Source organism: Schistocerca serialis, chromosome 8 (assembly GCF_023864345.2).
Source record: "Schistocerca serialis cubense isolate TAMUIC-IGC-003099 chromosome 8, iqSchSeri2.2, whole genome shotgun sequence".
Taxonomy (NCBI): domain Eukaryota; kingdom Metazoa; phylum Arthropoda; class Insecta; order Orthoptera; family Acrididae; genus Schistocerca; species Schistocerca serialis.
The window spans coordinates 501342548-501352913 of record NC_064645.1 but is presented as its reverse complement, the minus strand read 5'-3'; the positions used below and the strand labels follow the sequence as shown (position 1 = coordinate 501352913).

The 10366-nt window shown below is 44.7% G+C and overlaps 1 pseudogene; it reads left to right on the top strand.

Annotated features, from left to right (window-relative positions):
• Positions 1–2902: 2902 nt before the first annotated feature.
• LOC126417303 (5S ribosomal RNA) lies at positions 2903–3020 on the top strand (annotated as a pseudogene).
• Positions 3021–10366: the final 7346 nt, after the last annotated feature.

The following is a 10366-nucleotide window of genomic DNA, read 5'->3' as shown; positions in this document are numbered from 1 at the left end:
CAGGAAGTCGTTTCTGAAAGTATTTGTATGGAGTGTAGCCATGTATGGAAGTGAAACATGGACGATAAATAGTTTAGACAAGAAGAGAATAGAAGCTTTCGAAATGTGGTGCTACAGAAGAATGCTGAAGATTAGATGGGTAGATCACGTAACTAAGGGGAAGTATTGAATAGAATTGGGGAGAAGAGGAGTTTGTGGCACAACTTGACTAGAAGAAGGGATCGGTTGGTAGGACGTGTTTTGAGGCATCAAGGGATCACAAATTTAGCATTGGAGGGCAGCGTGGAGGGTAAAAATCGTAGAGGGAGACCAAGAGATGAATACACTAAGCAGATTCAGAAGGATGTAGGTTGCAGTAAGTACTGGGAGATGAAGAAGCTTGCACAGGATAGAGTAGCATGGTGAGCTGCATCAAACCAGTCTCAGGACTGAGGACAACAACAAAAACAACGACTTATGTCTTAAACTTCATCACTACTGCATTGTGATCTGAGTCTACATCTTTCGTTGGATACATCTTACAATCCAGTATTTGATTTCGGAATTTCTGTCTGACCATGATGTAATCTAACTGAAATCTTTCCGTGTCACCCGGCCTTTCCCAAGAATATCTCCATGTCTTATGATTCTTGAACAGAGTATTCGCTATTACTAGCTGAAATTTGTTACAGAACTCAATAGTCTTTCTCCTCTCTCATTTCTTGTCCCAAGCCCACATTCTCCGGTAACCTTTTCCTCTGCTCCTTCCCCTATAATTGCATTCCAGTCCCGCAAGACTACTATATTTTCATCTCCCATTTCGTACTGAATTACCCTTTCAGTATCCTCACATACTTTATCTCTCCCTCTTCAGCTTGTGACGTCGGCATGTATATCTAAACTATCGTTGTCGGTGTTGGTTTGCTGTCGATTGTCGTAAGAACAACCCTATCACTGAACTGTTCACAGTAACACACTCTCTGCCCTACCTTCCTATTCATAACGAATCCTACTCCCGTTATACTTTTTTCTGCTGCAGTTGTTACTACATTATACTCCTCTGACCATAAAGCCCTGTCTTCTTTCCATTTCACTTAGCTGACACTACTATATCTAGATTGAGCCTTTGCATTTCCCTTTTCAGATTTTGGTGCTTCCCTCCACGTTCAAGCTCCTGAGATTCCACACCACGACTCGTAGAACATTATTCTTCCGTTGGTTATTCAGTCTTTTTCTCATGGGCACCTGCCACTTGGCAGTTCCCTCCCAGAGATCCAAATGGGGTACTCTTCCATAAACTAATGGATAGATCATCATGAGACTTTTTCAGTTACAGGCCATATATCCTATGGGTACACGTTACGTGTCTTTAATGAAGTTGTTTCCATTGGCGTGTGCATTCTCATGCCTTTGATCATTGCTGATTCTTCTGCCTTTAGGTGCAAGGACAAGAGAGTGCCTCGAACCTCTGACCTCTCCTCCGCCCTTTTTAACAAAGCCGTTGGCAGAATAAGGGTGTCTTCTTATGCTGGAAGTCTTCGGCCGGCATTCCTGACTATTAATCAAAGTTTAAGCGGTGGCTGGTTTAGAACTCGGGCCCGACAACGTTTTGATTACTAATCCACGTAGACCACGGGTGCCTACCCACACATTGCATTAGCCGTTTAGTTGCACAGTCCACTCACATGACAGACCAACGCCTATGTTCGACGTCAACGTGCAGTAACCACTCACAGACGGCACGTGGCACCACAAGCAGTGGAGGATATGTTTAGCGTGTCGGTGGGACGTGGAAAACAGCGCAGTCGTTGTAATGTGGAAACGGAGTGATTTAGCTGATGTCGAAAAGTGCATGATTATTGGCTTTCAGGTCAAGGATGGAAGCATTTCTAAAACGGCTGAATTTGTAAGTTGTTCAGATAGTGCAGTGGTTAAAGTATACTATGCATGGCGAATGGCGCTATCCAAAACCGGTGCCGAGGCAACTGTGATGCACCACAGACCATAGACGACTGGGGTGAACAATGGCTGCGGAGAGGTATTTCGGCGTAGAGATGTGCAACTGTTGAGCAACTAACCCCCAGATGGACCAAGGAGTTACCAACAGTGACTCCTCAACGACCGTTCAGCGAACATCGGTGCATGTGGGCCTCTGTAGCATGCGCCTGGTTCATGCACCCTTGCCAACTGGTGTTCATCGGAAAGTGGCCTTTTCAGATGAATCACGTTTTATGCTCCTAGGACGGGTTGCCGTTGTTGGGTATGGCGTGAAACGTCTTAAAGCAAACAAGGGGGTGGGGGGAGAGGGGGGTGCGTTATTTTTCTGGGGAATGTTTTCGTGGCCTTCCCTGGGTGATCTCGTCGCTCTAGACGTCTCAGCACACCAACACAAGTACGCATCTAACATTGGGGACCATGCCCACCCCTGCATGCAGTTTTTTTTTCCTCAGCATGATGGCGTCTACCAGCAGGACAATGCAATGTGTCATACGGTTCGCAGTGTACGTGCGTGATTCCAAGAGCACCTGGATGAGTTTACCGTACTCCCCTGTCCAGCAAACCTAGCAAACCTACTCAAGAATCTATGGGACCACCTTGACCGGACTGTTCGCGCTATGGATCCTCAACCGAGAGACTTGGCGCAGCTGGTCAGGGCACTGGTTCCACGCCCTGTCGGTAACTTCCAGATTCCCACTGACTCTCTTCCCGCACGTCTCGCAGCAGTCCGCACTGCAAAAGGCGGTCGTTCAGGCTTCTCACAGATGGTCACATTTGTGTGACTGGTTGGTCTGTATACATACCAGCCCAAATGCTGTCGGCCTACCAATGACGACGAAGAATCATGTAACGACTTTATAGCGACAGCATTTTAATACGAGCTAGAATATATCGGTAAATAAAAGCTCATCACTATTCCTTGTTGGCCATCGGCCTTGCCGCAGTGGTAACACCGGTTCCCGTCAGATTGCCGAAGTTAAGCGCTGTCGGGCTGGGCTAGCAAATGGATGGGTGACCATCCGGTCTGCCGAGTGCTGTTGGCAAGCGGGGTGCACTCAGCCCTTCTGAGGCAAACTGAGGAGCTACTTGATTGAGAAGTAGCGGCTCCGGTCCCGGAAACTGACATACGGCCGGGAGAGCGGTGTGCTGACCCCATGCCCCTCCATATCCGCATCCAGTGACGCCTGTGGTCTGAGGATGACACGGTTGCCGGTCTGTACCATTGGGCCTTCATGGCCTGTTCGGGAGGAGTTACTATTCATTGTTATACCTCCATTATTTCTCGCCACGAATATACCATTACGATTTTTTTTCCATCTCCAGTGGGACAACTAACGACCACGCGCAAATTTCAATTCCTTATTCTCTCTTCTATTCTTTTCTTCATCACTCTTTCATCTGTTCACTATATTTTTTCTTCCTGTATTCGACCACTTCACAGCACTTTTTTCTTTTTACTCTCTTATCTTACATTCCTTCCAAATTCAACACTTTTTCTCTAAACACTTCTGTATCATTTCTTTTTTAGGTTTGATATTGTTTTTTCTACATCATTTTTTACTTCATTGATCCAACAGAAATCCCCACAGGTAACGCCTCGACGTGCAACCTGAATGGAGCCACAAGCCAACTTTGAAAGTTCAGCTCAAAGTATGTTTCCACGTATCAGCCGCAATGTTGAAACAAGAAAGTCCATCTGAATGTACCCAGTTGCATGCGTTTGCAATTACACTGAAATTCATTCAATCCAGCAATCATCCATGTACAAGACAATTGGTTACTGAGCTGTAGTCGATTTACTTTAAGTCTTAGAATCACCTTACGTTGTGCTTTCATTACATTACTGTATTCAATTTGCTTACTTACTCCCTTACTTCAATTAATCACAAGCACAACAATATTACTCAGTGTAAAGAGAAAACATATAAACAGAAACACAGTATTAATGAGAAAAGGACCATAGAAATAAACGGTCAGTCTCGGCAGTGTAAGGTACTTAAACAGATCATCCACAAGATGCGAACTTTGAATTAAAAAATTTGTTACATAAAAATTTATAGAAGTAATTAGAAATGGAAACTTATGACATTAAACCACTATAACAGTGCATTCAGTAAATAATTCAAGTTGCTCAAGCAACCAGCTACAGTCCCTCCTTACTAAACGCCAAGACCTGCTGCCTGAGATCAGCTTTACACAATGGTTTACAACAGTAAGGACACGAATTTCTAATATATACATAAAATAAAACAATTACCATAAAATAAAACAATTACCATACAAGAAATATTTCAACAAACCACTGAGTTAGCATAAAAGGCCATTTGAAAGAAAACCCACCCGACATCGGGACTATAAGTGACCCACAAATGAATAATTAATTTACGTGATAAAACACATAGCGCACAAACGTACTGAGATTAGCACGAACATTAAAAAAAATATCTCTAAAACAAATGAAATTTTAAAGCAAGCCGGCGAGTACACCAACGGCTCAGATCTAAAATAATATTTGTAACAGCTTCATTAACTGTTATCCGCTCTGTTAAGAAAGGAAGTAAGATTAGGGTTCAACGTCCACTCGACATCGAGGTAATTAGAGACGAAACACAAGCTCGGATTAGGGCAGTATGGGGAAGTAAACCGACCGCTCCCTCTCAAAGGAACCATTCCAACATTTTCGTGGAGCGATATAGGAAAATCACTAAAAAACTAAATCTGGATGGCCAGACGTGGATTTGAACCGTCATCTTCTGGAATGAGAGTTCTGTATGCTAACCACTGTGCCACCTCGCTCGGTGCCGTTCTGTTCTCAAACTACCGGCAGCCACAGTTGTGAATTAAATGAGCGAGAATACACTTTAAATCAATAACAAACAAATCTGAATGAGGCTTGTGGCTGCTACTTTACAATTTCAAACGAACAATAATTTTTTTCCAAACCAATGTCGCTGTACAAGCAGCAGAACAAAGTGCCCTAACATTACCCGGAAGCAGGTTCCTAACAGGTCATTGCAAGTACAGCATAACACTGACGACGTTAAGGGAAAGCACCACTTTCAAGCACTTATCTCACGGCGAAGTCAGGATATCATTTACATGTAAGCTGGTGGGTACTCACTGTTTTCAAAACGCTGCGCTGTAGAGCATCCACAAATAGGATCCATGAGCCAATTATCCGTCCACTGCGAGTGTTCGACAACCATGCAGGCAGATTTAGCAGACGCTTTCATGTAGCCAAACTGAGTCCAGAAAACTTCAACACTCCTTTTACTTGAACAGTGAACGCCACTGCACACCACAGCCAAATTGGCCACTCCAGTTAAAGTTCCCAGTGGCAATGGGTACGCAGCGCACCCTACCTCAGTAAGGCCCCACCCCACAACGGGCCTGGAGCACTTTATCCACTCAAAACGAAAGCATTCAAAACTGGCCAATATTTCAGCCAAGACGCAAGGACGAGCGGTCTGAGGCGTCTTGTCATGGCTCACGCGGCGGCCCCCCGTCAGAGGTTCGAGTCCTCCCTCGGGCATGGGTGTGTGTGTTGTCCTTAGCGTAAGTTAGTTTAAGTTAGATTAAGTAGTGCGTAAGCCTAGGGACCGATGACCTCAGCAGTTTGGTCCCATAGTCCTTCCCACAAATTTCCAAATTTTCCGACCGCGCCGACTGCCAGTCCTCGAGCCTGCCCGTGTACCAACTTGAACTACATGGAAAGACTCGCCCGTCTCCTAGCGGACAGCAATACCAGTTACAGGTACATGGTGTGCTGAATGTCATATCTAATAAAAATCAGAATGAAACACAGTCACGCTACGGTCGCAGGTTTGAATCCTGCCTCGGGCATGGATGTGTGTGATGTCCTTAGGTTAGTTAGGTTTAAGTAGTTCTAAGTTCTAGGGGACTTATGACCTCAGATGTTAAGTCCCATAGTGCTCATAGCCATTTTTGAACACAGTCAGTTTCGATTCCCAGCATGATATTCCTCCCTGGCATGGAAAAACTTGATAAACCCACAAAACTATAAACATATGAAAGGCGGATTGACTGCCACCTTCCAGCTACTTATACCACAAATATCTGAAGGTCTTTTTGGTTAATCTACTGTCCTCCATTCGATATAAGTGTCCAAAGAATACCAGTCATTTCATTCTCATTACGTCTGATATAATTCCTATGTTTCGATAAGTTTCATCACTACTATGCAATTTCCAACCTCCCGAAGCTTTTCGTGGGGCTAATATTGTGCTAATTACGCCTTTCTAGTACTTCTAAATAATGTTAATTATAGTTTACTGTTAGACATTCACTTGCATATAGACTTTCTGGTTTCACTACTGCGTTGTAGTGCCTTATTTGCATTCCCAGGCCGGCCGAGGTGGACGAGCGGTTCTAGGCGCTACAGTCTGGAACCGCGTGACCGCTGCGGTCGCAGGTTCGAATTCTGCCTCGGGCATGGATGTGTGTGATGTCCTTAGGTTAGTTAGGTTTAAGTAGTTCTAAGTTCTAGGGGACTGATGACCACAGCAGTTAAGTCCCATAGTGCTCAGAGCCATTTGAACCATTTGAGTCGAAGACGGTCGTAGTGTGTAATAGGCAGACATCTATACAGACCATCACACAGAAATTCCAAACTGCGCCAGGATCCACTGCAAGTACTATGACAGGTCGAGCGGCTGCTCATAAGCCACACATCACGCCAGTAAATTCGAAATGACGCCTCGCTTGGTGTAAGGAGCGTAAACATTGGACGACTGAACAATGGAAAACGTTGTGTGGAGTGACGAATCACGGTACAAAATGTGGCGATCCGATGGCAGGGGTGTGGGTATGGCGAATTCCCAGTGAATGTCATCTGCCAGCGTGTCCGGTGGTGTTATAGTGTGGTTGTGTTTTTCATGGAAGGGGCTTGCACCCCTTGTTGTTTTGCGTGACACTATCACAGCACAGGCCTACATTGAAGTTTTAAGCACCTCCTTGCTTCCCACTGTTGAAGACCAATTCGCGGATGGCGATTGCATCTTTCAACACAATCGAGCACCTTTTCATAAAGCACGCCTTGTGGCGAACTGTTTACACGAGAATAGCATCCCCGTAATGAACTGGCCTGCACAGAATACTGACCTGAATCGTATAGATCACCTTTGGGATGTTTTGGAACGCCGACATCGTGTCAGGCCTCACCGACCAACATCGATATCTCTCCTCAGTGCTGCACTCCGTGAAGAATGGGCTGCCATTCCAGAAGAAACCTTCCACCACCTAATTGAACGTATGCCTGAGAGAGTGGAAGTTGTCATCGAGGCTAAGTGTGGGCCAACACCATACCGAATCCAGCTTTACCGATGCAAGGCGCCACGAACTTGTAAGTCATTTTGAGCCAGGTGTCAGTATACGTTTGATCACATAGTATATGTCAACTAATCTTTTGCTTCCATTTCCAGATTTCTACGGTGACAGATCCCTCTGGCCACCTTCCATCCATTTATCACTAGCAACGAGGACGTAATATTTGGCTCGAATACAATAGCTGCCGGCTCGCATGATAACGCATGTATACTGCAGTCGTGCGAAAGGCGAGGAGAATGTGCGACGCGTTGGGTGTATGCTTCTATCGTCAAATCTAAATATTACAGCTGTCGGGAGACGAGGTAAAAGGCGATTGATTGGGTTCTGTAATGAAGTTTGAAGAGATGGGTGCGAAATTAAATTCATTTTTCCGGGCCGGCCGCTTGAGGCGATAAATCCAATAAAGCTTTCGCTGTCTGCTGGAGGCACGAAAGCAGTGGATCTGCCTGGCGCCTTTATATAGCGAGAGAGGACTCAGCACAGGCCCAGAGTAAAACTGAGGAGCAGAGAGAGCGACGTCAAAAGTCCGAGTCTGAACTACGATTCATAAGTGAGCGTACAACGTAAGTTGATAATTAAGTTTCAGAACGTATTGGGAATATGCGAAGCCGTCCTAAATGAAGACTAACATTGCGGCTGACATGCACTGTCTGAATTGGAAAATCTTACACCATGGAGAATGAGTCAACTATTTATCATACTTTGAGATGACGTTCATCACATAGTGGGTACTGAATGATTAAACCTACATTCCATTCGGAAGTGATGTCCATCATCAACATCAGCAAGAGGCGTGATCCCTATAAGGATGAATACATCCTTGTATTCTTTGTAGCATGAATGGAGACAAACTCACAGTGTCATACAGAGCATTTTTTTCTCATGCCTGAATCATGGGCTGTGTCAGTTCCTGAGGACTGCCCGCTCCAGGCTGTTATGAAAGTATCCGTCTTCCCATAGCATGCCCCATAAGCGACGAATCAGGAAACTGTGAAGGCCAGTCAAGTACTCACATGTTCCTCAATGTGACTTTGGTGTGAACTTCAGTGTGGGTCCTTGTATCATCTTGCAAGAATATGGCATAGGTCATCGAGTTTATTACAACAGGATTTACCAAAACTTTCCACATACTGACGAGTATTGAGTCTCCCTTACACAATTACCAAATCCTGCTGTCATATCCGACTTATTCCTCACAATGTAGCTCCAGGAGTTGGAGAGGTATTGGTCTGGAGAATCGCTGCTTCAATTTTCACCAGGTCGTACTGGACGCATTGGTGTTGACCTGACCGCCGTAACCGGAAGCGTTACACGTCGCTGGACGCCACAGAATTTCCCAGTAGTCTATGGTTCTACGCCATACAAGTCCCTGTTGACCATGGTATAGTATCAGTGGTAAACCGTCCAGATATGCAAATCGATGCCAATCGATACCGCAGACATTAGTGAGGGCTCGCCGCAATTTGCAACGATATATTATGGGAGATTCTTCTGAAGACCACACCTCCCCTCTCAGCATAGCAGAGCCCTCACACTGAACACATACCGTTCTTCATCTGTAAGAACGATTTCTTCTATATTGAAAATATAGCTAGCAAGAGATCTGCTCCAGTTCGAGACCTCAGCTACAGCAGTCGACATCACTGAGTAGGATTGTGACTGTTAAAGTTTCGGATGAAATGTACTTTGTAAATGTCGCATTTTGTACTGTAAGAAAACAGTTTGTTATCAAGTGGTGCTTTGCTAGTCCATGGCTTCTGTGGCAAAGGACTGTGTCAGAGTTAAGTTAATCTGTTATTCATCTAGATAATAAAGCTAAATAATATTTTATGTGTCCTAGTGTGATGAGCCTTCTTCCAGAGCAATCAAAGTGCCCACAGTTCTGGCCAGGGGAAAGTAGTTTCGCCTGGTCGCAACAAAAATGTGCAGCAACTCGTCAGCTCAACCCAGCTTCCAATAATCCCTAACGCTTCGTGGTGACACTCTTACCCGGATTTCAAACGTTGTCATCCATCTGTTCTTCAACAAGGCACGATCTTCTCGTGGTCCAGTCCTTATAGAAGGATCTGTGCCTACTCTCCTTCCTACACTGTTGTACTGAGTCCAAATCGTCAACATTTGCTATGCTTCATGGCACTACAACCAACTGTATGCGCAATCTGTCGACATGATGTTCGCATGTCCATCATGCCAATGATTCCACCGTTCTCAAACTCCGAAAGATGACTATAGGCAGCATGGGTACATCCTTTGGGCAGGCTGTGTTGCTTTCTCCAATAGCGTTAGGCTCACTTAATAGCTGGTATGTACTCATACTATTCTTCATCTGTAAGAACGATTTCTTCTATACTGAAAATAACCTCATACAAGGAATAAAGTTTAATCAGTATGTCCTACAGACACGGAAATATTGGAGTATCAATTTGGTAGCTTTCGGTCAAGGTGTTCGTGGTGAGACCATTTCCATTACAATCAGGATATCAGAGAGGCAAATTAATGATTCCTGTTTCAACAAAATATTAGTACTGAATACAGTGTAGAAAAGGTGTGGTCTCTAATTGGCTGGGAGGACGACCGTTATTACGGCATGTGCTTCACCTGGTTGAGTGTAGACATTCACTCACGATTTGTTGAACAGTCTGAGTTTTCAGTTACAAGAAGTATGGTACAATAAGTTCGCATAGGTATTTCTAGGCCCTTTTAGATATATAAGGCACTTTCTTTTACTCGCGTGTGTAAGGTACATGGGTGATGAGAGGTAGTTGTCATGGTTGTGATCTTTTCCACAGGGAGTTCTGTACCTGAAAACATGGTATAAATCTCTTTGGCAACCAGAGTTAACGTTATTTGCAGATGTCACTTGCTTCTTGCCTGGGGCCAATGAGATATATGGGCCCTGAAACGAACTTGTGACGTCACACTAGTAGGCTTGTCCGCCACACTTCGGGAATGATGAGCTCCATGTGGGGCCCATGGGAAATACATATTTAACTGAAAAGGTACCGGCTAAAGTTCTTAATTATGTCGTGTGCTAAAAAGAACT